This window comes from Macaca thibetana, chromosome 6 (assembly GCF_024542745.1).
Source record: "Macaca thibetana thibetana isolate TM-01 chromosome 6, ASM2454274v1, whole genome shotgun sequence".
Lineage (NCBI taxonomy): Eukaryota > Metazoa > Chordata > Mammalia > Primates > Cercopithecidae > Macaca > Macaca thibetana.
Window position 1 is genome coordinate 50,644,501 of NC_065583.1, and position 21,974 is coordinate 50,666,474.

The 21,974-nt window shown below is 36.0% G+C and overlaps 1 protein-coding gene and 1 pseudogene across 1 annotated transcript in view; both read right to left on the bottom strand.

Annotated features, from left to right (window-relative positions):
- Positions 1-21,974, bottom strand: part of CDC42SE2 (CDC42 small effector 2) — a 1,077,748-nt gene that overhangs the window by 352,616 nt on the left and 703,158 nt on the right. The window lies entirely within an intron of this gene.
- The window catches only part of LOC126955980 (SURP and G-patch domain-containing protein 1-like), a 187,727-nt pseudogene that overhangs the window by 151,455 nt on the left and 14,298 nt on the right, over positions 1-21,974 (bottom strand).

Sequence of the window (21,974 nt, forward strand, 5' to 3'; positions counted from 1 at the left end):
TACTAGCTATCCAGTTCCATTTATCTCCTTTTTCCAGTGCTATTTTTCTCTTGATTACAGTTGCTTTATAAGAAGTCTTAAAGTCAGATAGCATAAGTTCTACATTTTTATTTTTTTCCCACTAAGAAGAATTTTAGCTATTTTCATCCTTTGCCTCTTCAGATAAATTTTAAAATTATCTCACCAATTAAAAAAACTTCTATAGATTTTGTTATTTCATTGAATCTGAAGATAAGTTTGGGGAGAACTAATGTTAATATTGAGTCTTCTGATTCATGAACATAGTATATATTCATTTATTTAGGTTTTCTCTAGTTTCTGTCAATGATGTTTTGTAGTTTTTAGTATAGAAATCTTTTACATTATTTGCTAAGTATGTTTCTAAATAGTTGATGCTTTTGATGCTATTGTAAAATTTAAAATTTCATTTATTTATTTATTTTGAGAGGAAGTCTCACTCTGTCCAGGCTGGAGTACAGTGGTTTGATCTTGGTTCACTGTAACCTCCGCCTCGTGGGTTAAAGCTTTCTCCTGCCTCAGCCTCCTTAGTAGCTGGGAGTACAGGCATGTGTCACCATACCCAGCTAATTTTTGTATTTTTATTAGAGATGGGGTTTCATTATGTTGGCCACGCTGGTCTTAAACTCCTGACCTCAAGACCTGCCCACTTTGGCTTCCCAAAGTGCTGGGATTACAGGCATGAGCTACTGTGCCCAGCTTAAAATTTCATTTTCAAATGGTTAATTACTAGTATATAAGTAAATAAATGTAGTTATTTTTGGATAGTGACTTTATGTTCTGCGACATTACTAAATTTGCTTATTACTTTTAGTAGTATTCTTGTAAATTCTTTAGAATTTTTGTCAAACACAATCATGTCATTGAAAATAAAGACAGTTTATATCTATCTTCTGAATCTTTCTGCCTGTTTTTTTTTTTTTTTTCTTACCTTATTGCTCTATCTGGGACCTGTAGTTCAATATTGAATAGATGGGTTGAGAGCAGAGATCCTTGCCTTGTTTGATCTAAGGAAAAAAATTATTACTTTAGTGTTACATATAATATTACCTATAGGCTCTACTTAGATGCTGCAATGGTTTGAATGTTTATGTTTCTTCAAAATTTATGTTGAAACTTAATCCCTAATGCAATAGTATTAAGAGGTGGAGTCTTTGGGGGAAGTGATTAAGTCATGAGACTTCATGAATGGATTTTTACCCTTATTAAAGGGCTTGAGGGAACTACCTATGCCCTTTTGCTATGTGAGGAGAGAAAGTATATCCCCTGCACAGGATGCAGCAACCAGGTACCACATTGGAAGCAGATAACAGGCCCTCACCAAACACCAAACCTTCTTATTTAAATTAGAATCAGAAGAAATTGATTTTATATCTTTATTTTATTATTATTATTACTTTTTTGACACAGAGTCTCACTCTGTCACCCAGGCTGGAGTGCAGTGGCACAATCTCTGCTCCCTGCCACTTCTGCCTCCCAGGTTCAGGCAATTCTCTGCCTCCTGAGTAGCTGGGATTACAGGTATCCACCACCAAGCCCGGCTAATTTTTTGTATTTTTAGTAGAGATGGGGTTTCACCATCTTGGCCAGGCTGGTCTTAAATTCCTGACATCGTGATCTACCTGCCTCAGCCTCCCAAAGTGCTGGAATTATAGACGTGAGCCACTGTGTCCAACCTATATCTTTATTCTTTTAAAAAGCATAGACATTTAAAGCTATAAATTTCCCTCCAAGAAGTAGTTTTGCTGTATCCCAAAAATTTTAACATATTCTGTTTTCACTGAGTTCAAAATATTTTCTAATTTCTTTCGTGCTTTATTTTTGAGCCATGGGTTACTTATTAGTGTATTTTAAATTTCCAAACATTTGGGAGATTTTCTAGATTTCTTATTGATTTCTAATTTCATACCATTATAATCAGAGGACATATTCTGTATAATTTCAAACCTTTTAAATTTATTGAGGCCTGTTTTGTGGCCCATTACATGGTCTATTTTGGTGACTGTTTCATGTGCATTCTGTTCTTCTTGAATGCAGTGTTCCATAAATACTAGTTAGGGCAATTTAATTGGTAATATTGTTTGATATTCTGTATCTTTACTGATTTCTTTTTGGTTCACTAGTTCTTCCTATTAACAGGAGAGAGATACTAAGTTTTCCAACTATGAATGAGAACTTATCTATGGTTTCTTTTAGTTTTACCATTTTTTTTGCCTTGTATTTTTGGGAGCTTTAATATTAAATACAAGCACATTTAGTAGTTTTGCATTACTTTGATTAATTAGCCCTTTTGTTAGGTCTTTCTGTCTCTGATAGTATTTATCTTAAATACCCATCTGAGTCCTTACTTCTTATTTACATGGCCACATTAGCTTTAGTATGCATAGTCATGGGAGGGTAAATAGTTTTTCTCCTTCTAAAATTTCAACCTATGTATATATTTATTTTGAAATTGTGCTTACTATAAAAAACATAATTGGGTCTTGCATTTTATCCAGTCTGACCATCTCTGTCTTTTAATTGTAATAATTAGTACATTTACATTTAATACAATTGTTGACAAGTTTGGTTTCTATTTGTCCTATCTGCTTTTTTATTTCTCTCTTCCTCCTTTTCTGCCATTTTTTGGGTGAATCAAATACTTTTTAGTGTTCCATTTAGTACCTCATTTTTATTTGTATCTCTTTATATTAACTTAATTGTCTTGTAAATAGTTTTCAGAAAGAATTTATCATAGACATTATTTTAAAATTTATTCTGGATTTTTTCATACCTTTTTTTGGGTGCTGCCACTTTCCTTCTTCTTTTTCTTTTGTATGTCAAGCTTGAGACCACATAAAGCATTGTCTGCAACAAAGACTCCAACAAGTTCTCCTTGCATCCCAAGATATCATGTCTTTTCAGTTTCAAAATGTGTATTCCCACTAAGGAAAGAAAAGAAGGGCTGACTTTGTGGGATAGAAATATGGAGGTGGAAACAGAGCAACAATAAATGAGAAATGGAGACTTTGCTATTTCTTCAGACTTATTTGCTGAGAAAAGTAAACCTTATCAGCAGTTTTCTGTAGTGGAACACTATTACACTGTTTGTGGCACTGTAAACTAGTTCAACCATTGTGGAAAACAGTGTGGCGATTCCTCAAGGATCTAGAACTAGAAATACCATTTGACCCAGCCATCCCATTACTGGGGATATACCCAAAGGATTATAAGTCATGCTGCTACAAAGACACATGAATATGAATGTTTACTGCAGCACTATTCACAATAGCAAAGACTTGGAATCAACCCAAATGTCCATCAGTGACAGACTGGATTAAGAAAATGTGGCACATATACACCATGGAATACTATGTAGTCATAAAAAAGGATGAGTTCGTGTCCTTTGTAGGGACATGGATGCAGCTGGAAACCATCATTCTCAGCAAACTATCACAAAAACAGAAAACCAAATACCACATGTTCTCACTCATAGGTGGGAATTGAACAAGGAGATCACTTGGACACAGGAAGGGTAACATCACACACCAGGTCCTATTGTGGGGAGGGGGGAGTGGGGAGGGATAGTATTAGGAGATATAACTAATGTAAATGACGAGTTAATGGGTACAGCACACCAACATGGCACATGTATACATATGTAACAAACCTGCGCGTTGTGCACATGTACCCTAGAACTTAAAGTATATAATAAAAAAGGAAAAAAAAAACAGGAATAACTTCATATAGAGCTGTGCTCAAATGTAGAATTTTCTGCCTTTTAACTAGCTGACTTTGGGCAAGTTACTTCACTTCTTTGATCTTTACTTTTCCACCACTTAACAAACATTTATTATTTATTGAGTTGAGACTTGAAATTTACTCTTAAAATAAGAAGAACCTAATGTTTTCAGTTATATTATTATCAAGACAAAAAAAGCAAAACAACAAAAAACACTTAGTGATATAACCTTGTAAAAAATCTATTAAGGTTTAATCAAACTATTTTAATTTTTTTCCAAAGTATCAAGCTGAAAATTCAACAAGAAGCTGGGGCCTTTCATCTCCATATATTTTTCTTAAATTTTTTTTATTTCAATAGCTTTGGGTTCATTGATTTTTAATGCTTGTCTATAACTACAGATTTCAAATTTATGACATTTGTGTATTACTTAGGCTACATGCATGTTGTTATTAAGAAAGGAAAATACAGTAATTTCTGTTATAATTTTTATCTCATTTCTAATAACAGTTCATACATTTGATACACTAAATCATGCCCTGTTTTTATTTTGTTATAGTTGAAGCTATTCAATGATTTGTAAGGTTTTCTTCCAACTTGCTAGAGCACATTTAAAAAATGCAATCCCAGAGGGCATGCTATTGAATTTCTCAGCAGAAGTCATTGCTTTGTAACAGGTTCTTTAGGAGATTATTCTTCATGGACCAGGATGTGCCCATCTCATAGCAGTTCTGCTGTAGATAATAATGTTCTGATAAGACTGTATGTAGATGCCTCTAAAGATCTGTTTTTAGATCTTTTTTATACCAGGAAGGATATAACTTCTCTGTCTAGGTCAACCAAAGCACCAGCTGTTTTGGGAAAATTTATGTCCCTTGTTAGGCATGGAAAGCATTACTATTTATGTTAGAGATTGGTGACATCTGTGTACTTCACGAAAGCTCTGTGAAAGAATCAAGACAAATGCAGAGAATGACTTGTTTTTCTTCTTTAAGTACTGTTATTCTGCTTCCTTTGTTTTACAGGTATAACAAAAAGTAAAAATAATTATCCATCAAGTGATATATTAATGTATTTTCTCTCAAAAGGAGAAGTTTTGTATGTGAGAGTTATGCATAAAAATAATTAAAATGGAAATTTTACTAAAACCCCCAAAGTGAGGATGCCTGGGACCATGGGATAGCTTCATAGTAATAAAGACCCTTCTTTGCAAATGCCTCTTCACAGAGAACAATTGGCATGTGATACTAATGGCTATGAGGGGACCACAGAATCATGAACTTTTTGCCAGATCCTTCATTGGAAGGCTTCGAAAGTAAATTAAGTCACTTCGGTCACTAGCTCTGGGAATTGTTATCCCAGATACGAATAAAAAGCAATACAACCTTTGAAAACTTGCTGTCTCTTGGAGCCTGCTTCCTCATCTTTCTAAATAAGAAGGAATAATAAACTACTTTCTTAAGTTATAATGATATTATAGAAATAAATATTTATAAAGTGCTTTGATGGAGAACAAAGGAAGATGCTATGAAATGCCAGCTACTGGTATTATTTAATCACATGCAGCACCTAAATCAGAAAGATTAAATAATGGTTGGCATAATAACTATTCTGCTTCATCTCAGTAAGTAATTTTTGTGAACTGTTGATTAGTATGTTCTTAATTCATATGAATTTAGCTATTACAGTCCGCTCTTGAACAATGGTGGATGGGGGGAGGGTTGGGGTGCTAACTCCCACACGGTTGAAAATCTATGTATAACTTTTGACTTCCCTAAAACTTAACTACTAATAGCCTACCGATGACTAGAAGCTTTACCAGTAACAGAAACAGTCAATTAACACATATTTTTTATGTTACATGTATTATATGCTGTATTCTTAGAATAAAATAAACTAGAGAAAAGAAAATCATAAGGAAGATAAAAATACATTTCCAGTACTGTACTGCTTTTATTGATCCCATAAGTTTATGTCATCTGCTTACAAGTTTACTCCTTTGTCTGAAATGGTGGGCAACTGTAGCTGCAGACCTCAATCTATGATACATATCAAGCGATTCAACCTTTTCTTGTAATGTCATGACTTTTCTCTGCTTCTTGGGACCACTTCCAGCATCACTAGTAGCACTTTGTATGGGTTCAATGGTGTAATTCAATGTTTACAGTATTGCACTAAACAGGATGAAAAATACATGAGAACCACAAGAGATCACTTTTTACTGTGACAGCAATTTACTGGAGAGACAAACTGCTCATTTGGAGATATCAGCATCACACTGCGCTTTAAGCGGATCCTCATGGCACATGAGCTCACCGTAATAGCAACTGAAGGTGGCTACAAAATTATTACAGTAGTATATATAGTATGTACTATAGTTAATCTTATACAGTTATGATTGAATACTGCAGCTTTACATTTTTTTATATTTCTCACTATAACAAATGGTGCCATGTATGGTCTGTAAATGTTTCTGTGCATTAGTTTTGAAAAATTTTAACTTTTTGTAATACATTTGTGTATATTTTATGGTAGCAAATGATAAAATAGGCTACTAGCTACGTATATTTTATGTATTCATGACATACCTAACTTTTTCTTATTTTTTTTGATACTTTTTACTACATGGTTCATCTGCAAGTTTTTTCAAATTGTCACAAATCTCCAAAAATTTTTCCAATATATTTATTTTAAAAATTCATGCATAAATGGACCCATGCAGTTCAAACCCCTGTTGTTCAAGGGTCAACTGTAATGGTTTCATTTGCTTGGATAGAAAACAAAGCTCCTTACAAAGCTACATAAAGTCATGACTTGAAGGATTGCTACAAATCTTTTTGAGTTCTGTTTCCCAAAGAGATTCTTGGTTCAAATTAATGGTATGTTTGTATCTTTATGCCACTACAACTATTTTAAGCAGAAAGTAGGTTTAATGCTAAACCTATTTTTATTTCTTGTATTTCAGAATTTAGTTTACACATTAAATTTAAAGCATTTGAACTTGCTAAAATGAAGATATATCATTATTATTTCTAAGTCCATCCATTCAGTCTTCCTAGTGGGTTAATGATATAAATGTAATCTAGTAGCGTGAATAAGATTGGACAATCCCCACAAAGAATATTGAGCAAAAAGCTCATGATGCCTGATCACTAAAATTCCAGAGACTGTTAGACTATTAAATTTAAAAATTTTCAATAAGTATTAAAAATAAAAATAAAATGATTTATTAATAAAGTATTATTTATTTTAAAATTATTTACTTAATTGATTTATTTTAAAAACTATGGAAGTAATAAGTATTTATTTTATCATACACAAACATTGCAGGAGCATGCGGAATAGGAAGCATACATTCCCTATCCCACATAGTAAATATACTTGAACATGAATGTTGGTACTTGGTATGTATAATTCTGTAGGAAACAGCTTGAGGCAGAGATACTGGGCTGTTCCTAATATTTTCCCCCCTTTTCTACTGTTTTAGAACTTTTAGTGGGGCATATAGTTGCCCAGAATAAAGACTTCATTTCCCAGCCTGCTTTGTATCTTTTTATGGCCACATAACTAAGTTATGGACAGTGGATTGCTAACGTAAGTATTTTGTACCAATTTCAAGAAACATCTTTTTTTTTCAAAGACAAATGACATGTGTCCTCTGCTCCCCTTTTCTTCATTTGTTCCTCTGTCCTGCTGCCTGAAATGTGAGTAGTTCCTTGGACCATAAGCATGAGAGTTGTATCTTACGGAAGAGCTGATAATGACCTAGATCTCTCAGGACATCACGAGCCAGAACCACCAGGGCAGTCTTGGCTTTCTTACTTCCAGACCAATAGATGAGAAAGACAAAGTTCTGTATTGTTTAAATCACACATTCTACTTTTTCCACATTTGCAACCCATGCTAATCTTCACTAAGAGAGAGTTCTGAAGATTTTGGATATATGCAAATGTAATTTAAATTTTTGACATGTGCTTCTAAATATTCCTTACAAAAATTATTTTACTTCATACTTTACTAAGAGGTCTATGCAAATGCTTTCCCCTCATAAGCTATTATGAGGATTTAAAATATTGTCTGAATAGGTTATTAATATACACTCTTTTTCGGTTTCTGCCCCTTTCATTTTATTTTCTTATCTTGCCCTACATTTTTATTGTTCTCTCTCTAGATTCTCTAATTTTGTTTCTACCTCTGTTGTGACTTTTTTGTCTCTAGCTTCTTTCTTAGCTTTCTCTTTCCTCCAAAGGGCAGATTGGAGTATTATTTTTTCTCTTCCTGAGGATATGCCACCTTGGATCTACTCCCTGGGGCTGGTTCCAGGGGTCTTAAAATCTGAAAAGGGTTTAAGCACACTCAGTAATTGTATTCTTGATGAACTGTGAACCACCACTATTGTGACATTTATGTATATCCTCCAAATTTCCAAAATTTAGATTGCTTATGAAAAATACATACACACAAAATGATAAAAAAATAGCATCTAGAGCTTGTTACCAGCAATTTGTACAAAGCAGGACTTTGTGAAACTTAGGAAATCATTCTATTTTTAAAAGAGAGTATTATATGCAACTATTTTCTTTATTAATAATTGTGAGTCTTCCATTGTTTGTTATAGTGAAGGAGACTTTTTTTTTTCTTTCTGTTCCTTCCAGAGCAGGGCTAACTCTTAGGCAGTGTGCCAGAGTCAGCCTAAGGAGACTTTTGACTGCTTTCTTTACCCTGGTTTTCCTAGCAGTAATTCTCCATGTGACATTGTTAGTGTCTAACTCTCTCCAACAATCCCAAGTTGTCATACCCACAGCCTTATCTTAAAGAACAGTCCATACACATTTTCTTACCCACAGGTCACCTTCATTTGTCTGCTTAAACTTGACGTGCTGGCCACAGCTGGTTTCTCCAAGGTTTACATCTGATCCTAAGGCAGCCATCTGGACTTGCCATGGTTACTGAGGCAACAGGTTCAAGGGCTTGATAAAAGGAGTCATGTAATGATTACTCAATTGCATTTTAAAAGTCTGAATGGCACACACTCATAGACACACATAAACACACACACACATTCAAGGGGCTGGGTAAAGGGAACTCCCAGAAGGAAAGGAATAAGGATGCCTCATGTGATAGCAAGAAGGAGACTGGAGAGAGGATACTAACCATGGCAGGGGAAGTAGACACAGTGTAGGGGAAACAGACACGAGATAAGCTGCCACAGGTGTGATTTAGTGGAAGTACTAAGCAGAGGATGAGAATGGATGGATAAGACATCAGAACTTCTGTGATCTTAAAAAAATTTTCAGTTTTTCAAGAGTCCAGCTATGTACCTTTTGAAAATGTTTTCTGTCTCATCTTCTTCCTCTTGTCCTTATAATAAATCCTACCTAGTCAGGTAAATTGGCGTATCTTTCTCATCATAATTGGAAAGAGCCTATTTTTAATGTCCCTGTTTGTATCTGATTAAGCTTGTTACAGAATATATTTCCAGTTTTTTTCTGTTGGACTAGTTTTTTTCTCTTGCTTCACTAGGAAACAGTTTCATATTCCTCAGATTCGAGGTAATGATTCTGTCTCCTCAGTTCTGTGGTCTTCCTAAAGGACTGTGCTAGGAGAAGAACAAGCAAAAATTGGACACCAAATTGTTTTAAGGCTTGGTAGTTACTTGTTTATTGTTTAGTGTGTCACTGGTCTTTATTTAGTTGTTCTAGACATTCTGCCTACTCTCACCTACACAATTTTTATTTTTCTCTTTATGGATTGTTCTCATTGGCTTATAAACATATTATTAATCACATCTGAATAAAATTCTTTTCTTGATTTCACTTTCCCCGTTACTGCCACATCATTTCTTTGCTTTTCTTGGCAAATTGAAAGCATTGCCTATTTTTATTATTTCCAGTTCTCCTTCCATTCTCCCTTAATGTCATTACAATCCAGGTTTTCTTGTTTCCATCACTCCACTAAAACTGCTCTCAATAAAGGTATCAGTAACTTCCACATTGCTAAATCCTGTGGTTAATTTTCAGTCTGTACTTTATTTGACTTAGCAGTATCACATGATGCAGTTAATTCACCTGGCTTCTGCAAACACTTGATTTCCCTCCTTCATTTCCTGCTTACTCAAATTTTCTGCTTTCTCCCCTTCTTTGCAATCTTTTAATCATGGGAAAGTTCTGTTCTTAGTTCTTTTTTTCTGCCAAAGAGAGAATAGAGTTGTTGTGTTGTGAAAATGCCATGTCAACAATTCAGTTCCCATTAGATTATTCTTTTAATCCAAACAGTGCAGAAGAATGGAAAGTGAGCTCCCCGCCCTGGGCCCTTGGTCCCACTCTTTGTAAAAGTGTGGATGTTCAGCAGAAATTTACCATAAATTGATGGATAGTAGCCAATACTTGCTGTGCTCTCACAGTCATTTGTGGATACGCACAGAGCAGCAACATATTTGAGTTGCTCGATGTGCTTATTTGCAGCTGGGCTTGCTCTACCTTCTTGTTCCAGCTCTTATACTGGAAACAAGAGTCCTTTTCAGGGTCTATTTAGTGCCACGTTTTCCTCATTTTTGTGTTTTGGAGGTGACTTTACTGTTTAAAGCGGTCCCAAGCATAGTGGTAGAGTGCAGCCTAGTGATCCTAGTCATAGGAAGTCTCTGATGTGCCTCGTGGAGAAAATAAATGCGTTAAACTTAGTTTAGGCATGAGTTCCACTCCTATTGGCCATGAGTTCAGTGTTAATGACTCAACAATGTATATTCAATAAGGCGCTTTAAACAGAAACCCATGTAAAAGAAGGCTGTATATTGACCAGTCAGTTGATAAAATGGTGGTGACCTGACACTAGCAGAAATCTAGCCCTAGGGGCGATTTATTCAGTATTTCTGCTAGGAGCAATGATTTAATATTTGCCAATTCAATGTTTCTGGAGACTTTACAGATCATAAGTACTGAGAATGAGAATCAATTGTATTTGCAAATTCGATAGTAACAAATTGACTTCTAAGATGTCTGTAATAATCTATACTCTAATCAACAGTCTATGAATGGCTATTTGCTTATTCCTTCACTAACAGTGTGTATTAGAAAATGTTAAGTCTGTCAGATAGGTTAAAAAGGTGTATTACTCTTATTTTAATTTATATATCTTTATGTATATTTATACATATGCATGCGTGTGCACGTGTGTGTGTGTGTGTGTGTGTGTGTGTGACAGAGAGAGAGAGAAAGGTTTGCTTGTATCTTTTCCCCATGTTAAAAATTGGGTCCTTGGTGTTTTTTCTCATAGATTTATGAAAGCACTTTATATATTGAAGAAATTTATCCTTTACTGTATTGGTTGAAGATTTTTTTCTCAATTTGTCATTTGTCTTTCAACTTTAAGTTTTTTTTGACCATTAAAAACTCTTTATAACACTATATAAAAAGTTTTGAGATACAGCTGGAGATTATAGTGGACAGGAGGCAGGACTAGATTGCAGCCACTTGAACAGACAAAACAGTGTGTGAAGGCTCACATCAGGAACTTTTGCCCCAGAACGACTGCAGGAATACATTAGGAAAGCCAAGAGAACCCACAGAGCCTCTGAAGGAAGCAGACTGCTCCTGCAGGACCCAGGAAACACCCCAAATACTGTGAGTGCTCAAACTGTGGAAGTGGGAAAGGGAGATCATCTGCCCCCAAACACACTCCCCCACTGGGGAACCCTGAGGGTCTAGATTACAGAAGATTCTTACCTTACCTGGAGCTGAGTCAATTTAGAGAACTGAGAGAAATACAGGAGTACAGGAAGCAGTGGGAAAATCCCTGTGGGCTTGCTGGGTCCCCTAGAAGGCCCTTTCTGCCTCACCTCACAAGGGTCCTTGAGGAGGGCTGCCACAGGCACTGGGAAAAGGCCACAGGGAGAAGGAAACCTCCAGCTGAACTTTGTAACAATTTGAACCAATCAAGAAGTCTCCTGGCCAGAACTCTGGGAAGGGTGTGAATCTGGTGTGCAGACTTCACAGGCAGGGGAAGAAGGAACACCCTACTTACTTTTGCAGGTGGGAGGTGGGTAGCTTGGGGCAAGTTCCTGCTTGCCACTACCTGGAAACAGACTTGGTGCTGTTGTAGGGGGTGGGCATGGTGGGAGTGAGACTGGCCCTTTGGGTTACTTGGGAGCTGGGCTGGGTGAGGCCTGTGAGTGCCAGCTTTTCCCCACTTCCCTGACAACCTGCATGACACTGCAGAGGCAGTCATAATGCTCCTAAGAACATAGCTCTATTGACCTGGGAACCACACCTCCATCCTCCACAGCAATTGCAGCAAGACCCACCCAAGTAGAGTCGGAACTCAGACACGCCTAGTCCTGTCCCCACCTAACGGTCCTTCCTTCACCACCCTGGTAATTGAAGACAAAGGGCATATACTCTTGGGAGTTCTAGGGCCCCGCCCACTGCCTCTTCCTCCCATACTACCACAGCTGATGCTCTCTTGAAAATGCCACCTCCTGGTAGGAGGCCAACCAGCACAGAAATAGTCCACTAATCAAAGCTAAGGACCCTCACAGAGTTCATTATATCCCCCTGCCACCTCCACTGGAGCAAGTGCCAGTATCCATGGCTGAGAGACCCACAGATGTTTCACATCACAGGACTCTGTGTGGACAACCCCCAGTACCAGCCCAGAGCCTAGTAGCCTTGCTGGGTGGCTAGATCCAGAAGAGAGATAACAATCTCTACAGCTTGGCTCTCAGGAAGCCACATCTCTAGGAAAAGGGTGAGAGTACTACATCAAGGAAACACCCTATGGGACAAAAGGAACCTTGAGCCCTAGACCTTCCCCCTGACAAAGCCTACCCAAATGAGAAGGAGCCAGAAAACCAGCTCTGGTAATATGACAAAACAAGGTTTTTTACACTCCCCAAAAATCACACTAGCTCACCAGCAATGGATCCAAACCAAGAAGAAATCCCTGATCTACCTGAAAAAAAAATTCAGAAGGTTAGTTATTAAGCAAATCAGGAAGGCACCAGAGAAAGGGGAAGCCCAATGTAAGGAAATCCAAAAAATGATACAAGAAGTGAAGGGAGAAACAGTCAATGAAGTAGATAGCATAAATAAAAAACAATCAAAACTTCAGGAAACAATGGACGCACTTACAGAAATGCAAAATGCTCTGGAAAGTCTCAGCAATAGAAATGAATAAGCAGAAGAAAAAACTTCAGAGCTCGAAGACAAGGTTTTCAAAGTAACCCAATTCAACAAAGACAAAGGAAAAAGAATAAGAAAATATGAACAAAGCCTCCAAGAAATCTGGGAATATTTTAAATGACCAAACCTAAGAATAATCAGCATTCCTGAGAAAGATGAGAAATGTAAAAGTTTGGAAAATACTTTAGGGGAATAATTGAGGAAAATTTCCCTGGCCTAGCTAGAGAACTAGACATCCAAATACAAGAAGCTCAAAGAATACCTGGGAAATTCATCACAAAAAGATCATCACCTAGGCACATTGTCATCAGGTTATCTAAAGGTAAGATGAAAAAAAGAATCTTAAGAGCTATCAGGCAAAAACACCCAATAACCTGTAAAGAAAAACCTATCAGTTTAACAGCAGACTTCTTAGCAGAAACCCTACTAGCTAGAAGGAATTGGGGCCCTATCTTCAGCCTCCTCAAAGAAAACAATTCTCAGTCAAGAATTTTGTACCAAGCGAAACTAAGCTTCATAAATGAAGGAAAGATATAGTCTTTCTCAGACAAACAAATGCTGAGAGAATTTGCCACTACCAAACCAGCGCTACAAGAACTCCTAAAAGGAACTCTAAATCTTGAAACACATCCTGGAAACACACCAAAGCAGATCTTCTTTAAAGCATAAATCTCATAGGACCTATAAAACAAAAATACAATTAATAAAACCCAAAAAAACAGGAAACCAAGGTATACGGGCAACAAATAGCATGATGAATGGAATGGTACTTCACATCTCAATACCAATGTTGAATGTAAATGGCCTAAATGCTCCACTTAAAAGACACAGATTGCAGAATGGAAAAGAATTCACCAACCAACCATTTTGCTGCCTTCAAGAGACACATCTAACACATAAGGACTCACATAAACTTAAGATAAAGGGATGGAAAAAGACATTCCATGCAAATGGACACCAAAAATGAGCAGGAGCTATTCTTTTATCAGACAAAACAAAGTTTAAAGCAACAACTGTTAAAAAAGACAAAGAGAGGGTCATTATATAATGATAAAAGGCCTTGTCCAATAGGAAAATATCACAATCTTTAATATACACCTAACACTGGAACTCCCAAATGTATAAAATAATTAATAATAGACCTAAAAATGAGATAGACAGCAACACAATAATAGTGGGAGACTTCAATACTCCACTGACACCACTAGACAGGTCATCAAGACACAAAGTCAACAAAGAAGCAGTGGATTTAAACTATACCCTGGAATAAATGGACTTAACAGATATTTACAGAACATTCTAACAAACAACTGCAGAATATACATTCTATTCAACAGCACATGGAACTTTCTCCAAGGTAGATCATATGATAGGCCACAAACAAGCCTCAATAAATTTGAGAAAATTAAAATTATATCAAGCACACTGTCAGACCACAGTGGAATAAAATTGAGAATCAGCTACAAATGGAACCTCCAAAACCATGCAAATACATGGAAATTAATAACCTACTTCTGATCATTGGGTCAAAAACAAAATCAGGAGGGAAATTAAAAAATTCTTTGAACTGAATGACAGTGGCGACACAACCTATCAAAACCTCTGGGATACAGCAAAGGTGGTACTATGAGGAAAGTTTATAGCCCTAAACACCTTCATCAAAATGTCTGAAGGAGTACAGACAATCTAAAGTCATACCTCAAAGAACTAAAGAAACAAGAACAAACCCAAACCCAGCAGAATAAAGGAAATAACTAAGATCAGAGCAGAACTAAATGAAATTGAAACAAACAAACAAAAATACAAAAGATAAGTAAAACAAAAAGCTGGTTCTTTGAAAAGATAAATAAAATTGATAGATCATTAGCAAGATTAACCAAGAAAAGAAGAGAGAAAATTCAAATAAGCTCAATTAGAAATGAAATGAGAGATATTAGAACTGACACCACAGAAACACAAAACGTCATTCAACCTTTATGTGCATAAACTAGAAAACCTAGAGGAGATGGATAAATTCCTGGAAAGATACAACTGTCCTAACTTAAATCAGGAAGAATCAGATACTCTGAACAGACCAATAACAAGCAATGAGATTAAACGGTAATAAAAAAAATTACCAACATAAAAAGGTCCAGATCCAGATGGATTAACAGCAGAATTCTACCAGACATTCAAAGAAGAATTGGTACCAATCCTATTGACACTATGCCACAAGATAAAGAAAGAGGGAACCCTACCTAAATCATTCTATGAAGCTAGTATAACGCTAATACCAAAATCAGGAAAAAACATAACCGAAAAATAAAACTACAGACCAATTTCCCTGATGAACATAGATGCTAAAATCCTTAACAAAATACTAGCTAACCAAATCCAATAACATATCAAAAAGATAATCCACCATGATCAAGTGGGTTTCACACCAGGGATGCAGGGATGGTTTAACATACACAAATCAATAAATGTGATACACCACATAAACTGAATCAACAACAAAAATCACAGGACCATTTCAATAGAAGCAGAAAAAGCATTCGACAAAATCCATCATCCCTTTTTGAGTAAAATTCTCAGCAAAATCTGCATACAAGGGACATACCTCAAAGTAATAAAAGCCATCTATGACAAACCCACAGCCAACATAATACTGAATGGGGAAAAGTTGAAAGAATTTCCTCTGAGAACTGGAACAAGACAAGGATGTTCACTCTCACCACTCTTCTTCAACACAGTACTGGAAGTTCTAGCCAGAGCAGTCAGGAAAGAGAAACAAATAAAGGGCATCCAAATCAGTAAAGAGGAAGTCAAACTGTTGCTGTTTGCTGATAATATGATTGTTTACCTAGAAAACCCTAAAGACTCCTCCAGAAAGCTCCTAGAACTGATAAAAAAAATTCAGTAAAGTTTCTGGATACAGAATTAATGTACATAAATCAGTAGCTCTTCTATACACCAACAGCAACCAACCTTAGAATCAAATCAAGAACTCAACCCCTTTTATAATTGTTGCATAAAACAAAACAAAAACTTAGAAATATACCTAACCAACGAGGTGAAAGACCTCTATAAGGAAAGCTACAAAACACTGCTGAATGAAATCATAGACAACACAAACATATGAAAACATGTCCTATGCTCATGGATAGGTAGAATCAATACTGTGAAAATGACCATAATGCCAAAAGCAATCTACAAATTCAATGCAATTTCCATCAAAATATCACCATCATTCTTCACAGAATTAGAAAAAACAACCTTAAAATTCATACGGAACTAAAAAAGAGTCCTCATAGCTAAAGCAAATCTGGACTAGATAAAACAGAACTGGAGGCATCACATTACCTGATTTCAGACTATACTCTAAGGCCATAGTCATCAAAACAGCATGGTCCTGGCATAAAAATAGGCACATAGACCAATGGAACAGAATAGAGAACTCAGAAATAAACCCAAATACTTACAGCCAACTGATCTTTGACAAAGCAAACAAAAACACAAAGTGGGGAAAAAGACACTCTATTCAACAAATGGGGGTGGGATAATTGGCAAGCCACATGTAGGAGAATGAAATTGGATTCTCATCTCTCACCTTATACAAATATCAACTCAAGATAGATCAAGGACTTATATCTAAGACATGAAACTATAAAAATTCTAGAAGATAACATTGGAAAAACCCATGCAGACACTGGCTTAGGCAAGGATTTCATGACCAGGAACCCATAGCAAATGCAATAAAAACAAAGATAAATAGCTGGGACTTAATTAAACTAAAGAGCTTTTGCACAGCAAAAGGAACAGTCAGCCGAGTAAACAGACAACCCACAGAGTGGGAGAAAATCTTTACAATCTATACATCTGACAAATGACTAATATCCAGAATCTATGATGAACTCAAACAAATATTAGCAAGAAAAAAACAATCCCATCAAAAAATGGGCTAAGAACATGAATAAACAATTATCAAAAGAAGATATAAAAATGGCCAACAAACATACGAAAAAACGCTCAACATCACTAATGATTATGGGAATGTAAATCAAAACCACAATGAGATACCACCTTACTACTCCAAGAATGGCCATAATAAAAAAATTAAAAAAATAGATGTTTGCATGGATGTGGTGAACACGGAACACTTCTACACTGCTGGTGGGAATGTAAAATAGTACAATCACTATGGAAAACAATGTAGAGATTCCTTAAAGAAGTAAAAATATATCCATTTGATCCAGCAATCCCACTACTGGATATCTACCCAGAGGAAAAGAAGTCATTATATGAAAAAGAGATTTGCACATGCATGTTTATAGCAGCACAATTTGCAATTACAAAAACATGGAACCAACCCAAATGCCCACTAATCAATGAGTGTATACAGAAACTGTGACACACACACATATATATATGTCACACATATATGGGTATATACCTATATATTTTTTGGATATATACCCATATATGTGTGACATATATATGTCACAGTTTATACATATATACACACAACGGAATACTACCTAGCCATGAAAAGAAATGAATTAATGGCATTCGCAGCGACCTGGATGAGACTGGAGACTATTATTTTAAGTGAAGTAACTAAGGAATGGAAAAACAAACATCATATGTTCTCACTCATATGTGGGAGCTAAGCTATGAGAATGCAAAGGCATAAGAAAGATACAATGGACTTTGGGGACTCAGGGGGAAAGAGAGGGAAGGAGGTGAGGAATAAAAAACCACAAATTGGGTGCAGTTTATACTGCTCAGGTGATGGTTGTACCAAAATCTCACAAATCACCACTAAAGAACTTACTCATGTAAGTAAACACAACCTGTTCCCCAATAACCAATGGAAAAAAACAATTAATAAAAAAGTTTTTATAGAGTAGAATTTATCAGTCTTTTCCTTTCTGGTTTTGAGCTTTGATTAGAAAAACCTTCTCTCTATGTGAAAATAATTTTTTAATTTATTTTACTTTTTTAGATATTTTAATTTTTTCTTTTTTTTTTTTTTGAGACGGAGTCTCGCTGTGTCTCCCAGGCTGGAGTGCAGTGGCGTGATCTCGGCTCACTGCAAGCTTCGCCTCCCGGGTTCACGCCATTCTCCCGCCTCAGCCTCCCAAGTAGCTGGGATTACAGGCGCCCGCCACCACGCCCTGCTAGTTTTTTGTATTTTTAGTAGAGACGGGGTTTCACCATGTTAGCCAGGATAGTCTCGATCTCCTGACCTTGTGATCCACCCGCCTTGGCCTCCCAAAGTGCTGGGATTACAGGCTTGAGCCACTGCGCCCGGCCTTTATTTCATGTATATACATAGGTGTGTATATTTCTGGGGTACATGAGATGTTTTGATACAGGAATACAATGCATAATAACATCAAGATAAATAAGATATCCATCACCTGAAACAATTATGCTTTCCTTGGTTATAAAGAATCCAGTTATAATCTTTTAGTTATTTAAAAATGTACACTAAATTATCGTTGACTGTAAGCACTCTGTTGCAGTATCAAATACTAGATCTTATTCTATCTAATTATATTTTTGTACCCATTAACCATCCCCACTCCTCCCCCACCACCATTCCCAGCCTCTGGTAACCATCATTCTATTTTCTATCTGTAAGTTCAGATGTTTGAATTTTTAGTTCCTACAAATTAGTGAGATCATATAACGTTTCTCTTTCTGTGCTTGGTTTATTTCACTTAACATAATGACCTGTAGTTCCATCCATGGTGTTGTAAATGACAGGATCTCATTCTTTTTATGACTGAATAGTACTTCATGGCATATATGTACTACATTTCCCTATCCATTCATCTGTTTATGGACAAATAGGTTGTTTCTAAATCTTGACTATTGTGAATAGTGTGGCAATAAACAAGGGAGTGAAGATATCTCTTTGATACACCAATTTCCTTTCTTTTGGGCATATACCTAGCCGTGAAATACCATATGGTAGTTCCATTTTTAGTTTTTTGAGGACCCTCCAATCTGTTCTCCACAGTGGTTGTACCAATTTACATTCCTACCAACAGTGTGTATGGGGGTTCCCTTTTCTCCACATCTTCACCAGCATTTGTTATCACCTATCTTTTGGATAAAAGTCATTTTAATTTGGGTGAAATGATCTCATGGTAGTTTTGATTTACATTTTCCTGACAATCAGTGTTGTTGAGTACCTTTCCATATGCGTGTTTGCCATTTATATGTCTTCTTCTGAGAAATGGCTATTCAGATATTTGCCTATTTTAAAGTCAGATTATTAGATTTCTTCCTATAGAGTTGAGCTCTTTATATATTCTGATTATTAATCCCTTGTCAGATGGATAGTGTGCAAAGATATTCTCATATTCTGTGGCTCATCTCTTCACTTAGTTGATTTTATCCTTTGCTGTGAAAAAGCTTTTTAATTTGATGTGATTCCATTCGTCTATTTTGCTTTGGTTACCTATGCTTGTGAGGTATTGCTCAAGTAATCTTTGTCCTGAAGAGTTTTTCCAACATTTTCTTTTTTCTCTTTTCTTGCTCTAATATAACCTGGTGGCTTTTTTTTTTTTTCTTTTGCCAGAGTCTCACTTTTTTGCCCAGGCTGGAGTGCAGTGGCATGATCTCAGCTCACTGCAACCTCTGTCTCCCAGGTTCAAGTGATTCTTGTGCCTCAGCCTCCTGAGTACCTGGGATTACAGGCATGTGCCACTACGCTTGGCTAACTTCTGTATTTTTAGTAGAGATAGAGTTTTGCCATGTTGGTCAGATTGGTCTTAAACTCCTGACCTCAAGTGATCCGCCTGTGTTGGCCTCCCAAAGTGCTGGGATTACAGGTGTGAGCCACCGTGCCCGGCCCCCAAGTTTTCCTTTAGCAGTTTCATAGTTTGAAGTCTTAGACTTAAGTCTTTAATCTATTTTGATTTGAGTATTGTATATTGTGAGGGAGAGGTTTTAGTTTCAGTCTTCCGCATATGGATATGCAGTTTTCCCAGCATTATTTATTGAAGAGATTCTCTTTCTGCCAATGAACGTTCTTGGCAACTTTGTCAAAAATGAGTTCGCTGTAGATGTATGGATTTGTTTTTGGGCTCTCTTTTCTGTTCTATTGGTCTATATGTTTGTTTTTAAGTGATTAGTATGCTGTTTTGGTTACTATAGCATTGTGATATAATTTGAAGTCAGGTCATGTGATCCTTCCAGTTTTGTTCTTTTTGCTCAGGACAGCATTAGCCATGCTAGGTCTTTTTTGGTTCTATCTGCATTTTAGGACTGTTTTTTTCTGTTTCTGTGAAGACTATCTTAGGTATTTTGATAGAGACTACATTGAATCTGTAGTTTCCTTTGAGTAGGATGGACATTTTAACAATATTGATTTTTCCAATACATGAACATTGGAAAGAAAATAACATTCTTTTCTTTCCAATTTTTTATGTCCTCTTCAATTTCTTTCATCAATATTTTATAGTTTTCACTGTAGAGATATTTAACTTATTTGGTTAAATCAACTCCTAGGTGCTTAATTTTATTTGTAGCTATTTTAAAAATGGGATTACTTCCTCAATTTCTGTTTTCAGATTGTTCACTGTTAGCATATAGAAATACTATGATTTTTGTATGTTGATCTTGTATTCTGCAACTTTACTGAATTTGCTGTTAGTTCTAATAGATTTTTGGTGGAGTCTTTAGTTTTTTCCAAATACAAGATCATGTCATCTGCAAACAAGGATAATTTTACTTCTTCCTTTGCAATTTGGATGCCTTCTTTCTCGTGTCTAATTGCTTTACCTAGGACTTCCAGTACTACATTGAATAACAGTGGTGAAAGTGGGCATCCTTGTCATGTTCCAGATCTAGAGGAAAGGCTTTCAGTTTTTTCCCCCATTCAGTATGATATATATGGCTTTGATTGTGTTAAGGTATGTTTCTTTTCTACTCAGTTTTTGAGCGTTTTTATCATGAAGGGATGTCAAATTTTATCAAATGTTAAATGCTTTTCAGCATTAATGTAAATGATCATATGGTTGTTGTCCTTCATCCTGTTGATATGATGTATCATGTTGATTGATTTGCATATGTTGAACCATCCTTGCATCCCAGGCATAAGTCCCACCTGGTAATTACAAACAATCATTTTAATATGTTGTTGAATTTGGTGTGCTTGGATTTTTTTGAGGATTTTTGCATCAATGTTCATTAGACATTCTGGTCTGTAGTTTTCTTTTTTTTGATGTGTCTTTGTCTGATTTTAGTATCAGGGAAATACTGACTTCATTCAATGAGTTTTAAAGTATTTCCTCCTCCTGTATTTTTTGGATTAGTTTGAGTAGGATTGATATTAGTTCTTCTTTAAATGTTTGATAAAACTCAGTAGCAATGCCATTGGGTCCTGGGCTTTTCTTTTTTGGCAGGTTTTTAATATGGCTTTGATCTTATCACTTGTTATTGGTATGTTCTTGTTTTGGATTTCTTCATGGTTCAATTGTGATAGATTGTATGTGTCTAGAAATTCATCATTTTTGCTGAGGTTTTCCAATTTATTGGCATATAGTTATTCATAGTAGCCTCTAATGATCTTCTGAATTTCTGCAATATTGGTTATAATGTCAACTTTTTTAATCCTTGATTTTCTTTATTTGGGTCTTTTTTTTTCTTAGTTTGCCTTTTGTTGCCATTGCTTTTGGTGTTTGAGACATGAAATCTTGGCCCATGTTTATGTCCTGAATGGTACTTTGTTCTTTTTGCTTAGGATTGTCTTGGCAATGCGGGCTCTTTTTTGGTTCCATATGAACTTTAAAGTAGTTTTTTCCAATTCTGTGGAGAAAGTCATTGGTAGCTTGATGGGGATGGCGTTGAATCTATAAACTACCCTGGGCAGTATGGCCATTTTCACAATATTGATTCTTCCTATCCATGAGCATAGAATGTTCTTCCATTTGTTTGTGTCCTCTTTTATATCGTTGAGCAGTGGTTTGTAGTTCTCCTTGAAGAGATCCTTCACATCCCTTGTAAGTTGGATTTCTACGTATTTTATTCTTTTTGAAGCAATTGTGAATGGGAGTTTACTCATG